Source organism: Pinus tabuliformis, chromosome 7, assembly GCF_031772625.1.
Source record: "Pinus tabuliformis cultivar Carrire ecotype Pingquan chromosome 7, CPIR1, whole genome shotgun sequence".
Taxonomy (NCBI): Eukaryota; Viridiplantae; Streptophyta; class Pinopsida; order Pinales; family Pinaceae; genus Pinus; species Pinus tabuliformis.
The window spans coordinates 1635857658-1635860228 of NC_142293.1; the positions used below are offsets into that span (position 1 = coordinate 1635857658).

Sequence of the window (2571 nt, forward strand, 5' to 3'; positions counted from 1 at the left end):
TTTGCAATTAGGAACTTGCATAGTAGCATTGACTGATTGTTGCTAGACCCATTCTGGGCTAGTAGGGATCGCCTCTATTTGTAGAGGGGATTTACCTCTCCAACACACCCCGCTCTTGCACCCCTCCGATGACAAAACAACCAACAACCTTTCCAGCGAGAGAGTCAACGGGGGTCAAATAATCAAACTCCAAAGAGGAGTTGTCACGGGCCGACATTCAATGCTGTAGAAAGCCGCGGGTTACAAATACATTGATGGTGCAAGGCCACTAGAGAGAGGGATGTTTGTAAATCACACACCACGAAACAAAGAAATGACGCAAGTCCCACAAAAAATCCACAATCCAAAGGGAGAAACAAAGAGACAACCCGCTACTTATTTTTCCCTCAGAAGGGGAGTGGGTCACTAGAGGACAAGGAATTCCCTCGACGGCAAGGGCATGAGATAAGATTGCCACCCTCATGCCTGTCGGCGGGGAAAATTGTGATCTTGATGGAGCTCAGACCGAGGGATGGGTTTCTCATTACCTCGACACCCAACCCTTTTGCGAGAGCATGTTGAGGAATGGTCGGGAGGGACTAGGGTGGCCAGCCCAACGGGTTGAACCGCTCTTCATCCATCCCATACTGACCGCATCCCGACAATCTAGCCTCACGGAAGGTTTGAGCTACCAGGTGTGCGCACAACCACTCCCTCGACCTAACCACCAGCGAAAAAAGCTCACCCAAGCAACACATCAACCACCGCCACCTTTTCGAGAGAACCAACTATGGAAGCCCACACCCTTGGCCCATGCCTTCCAACGAACAAAAGACTGAGCACCGTCGCTATGAATGAGTCCGAATTTATCCATCGTATTTACTGAGCACCTCAACTCTGTAGCAACCATGCCCAGCCGAACAGATCTTCGGAAGGACTCCCAAGAAACAAGCTTCCGGACCCCCTGTAGAAACACATTGGGGAGAAGAAAAAAAAAAGGATGGGTGGGACAAGCACAAGCATGGCTTGCAAGCACACACAAAAAAACAAGCGTAGTTACCTCGAGACAAGCAACCAACAATGTTCCTGCCAAACAACAAATCCGCTCCCCTAGAGATGCACCACAAAGTCCCACATTACAATCGAAACCCAACCAACCCGAACCAAAAAAGAAAACCCCTCATATCAATGATCCTACTGCAGGTTCACCTACGGTAACCTTGTTACGAATTCTCCTTCCTCTAAATGATAAGGTTCAATGAACTTCTCACGACGTCGACGGCAGCGAAACACCATCGTCGACGCAATCCGAACACTTCACTAGATCATTCAATCGGTAGGAGCAACGGGTGATTTGTACAAAGGGCAGGGACGTAGTCAACACAAGTTGATGACACGCGTTGGAACCGTGACCCAGCCAATTAAGGCCAGGAGCACACCGCCGACAAAAGGGATGGAAGGGCAGGTGCACACCGAGTAGGCGGACCGACCTTTACGACGCAAGATCCAACTACAAGCTTTTTAACTACAACAACTTAAATATACGCTATTGGAGCTGGAATTACTGCGGCTGCTGGCACCAGACTTGCACTCCAATGGATCCTCGTTAAGGGATTTAGATTGTACTTATTCCAATTACCAGACTCGATGAGCCCAGTATTGTTATTTATTGTCACTACCTCCCCATGTCAGGATTGGGTAATTTGCATGCCTGCTGCCTTCCTTGGATGTGGTAGCCGTTTCTCAAGCTCCCTCTCCTGAATCGAACCCTAATTCTCCGTCACCCGTCACCACCATGGTAGGCCTCTATCCTACCATTGAAATTTGATAGGGCAGAAATTTGAATGAAGTATCGCCAGCACAAGGGCTGTGCGATCCGTCGAGTTATCATGATTCATCGAAGAAGCGGGCAAGCCTGCGCCGACCTTTTATCTAAAAAATGCATCCCTTCCAAAGAGTCGGGACTTGGTGCACGTATTAGCTCTAGAACTAATACGGTTATCCGAGTAGTATGGTACCATCAAAAAAACTATAACTGATTTAATGAGCCATCCACAGTTTCACAGTCTGAATTAGTTCATACTTAGACATGCATGGCTTAATCTTTGAGACAAGCATATGACTACTGGCAGGATCAACCAGGTAGCACCCTCCCACTTCAAAGGATGTTCCGGGCACTCTCTTACTGATAGCCAACCTGAACACCCATCAAGTCAAAGAGATGTCAAAATATCATGTAAAACTTTTATGCCTTGCACCTCTTGCATCACAAGAAGGAAGCACACGCAACATGCCAAGGACATGGTGAACAAATGGGCAGACCTGCTGAGACACAATGCACCAAGGCCACTCTGGAGTTTGCAGCCCTGGCCCAACTAACAAGAAAATGAGCGATCACTCACCCACTCCCTTAGAAATGCCTCCAAAGACCTCCACGCCCTGCACCGAGGGGGCACCTAGGAGTCCACCCGGACAGCAGCAACGATGGACCTCGATCACCCGATCGCCTGCAGTAGCCTCGATGCAAAGGAAACAAATGGAGAATGACCAACCACGCAACCTATATATTACAAATGAGCCACAACCTTCCCC

General features: G+C 48.7%; 1 pseudogene; it reads right to left on the reverse strand.

Annotated features, from left to right (window-relative positions):
• Window positions 1-1165: 1165 nt before the first annotated feature.
• LOC149254588 (18S ribosomal RNA) lies at window positions 1166-2124 on the reverse strand (annotated as a pseudogene; the record flags this gene model as incomplete).
• Between the last annotated feature and the right edge of the window lie 447 nt (window positions 2125-2571).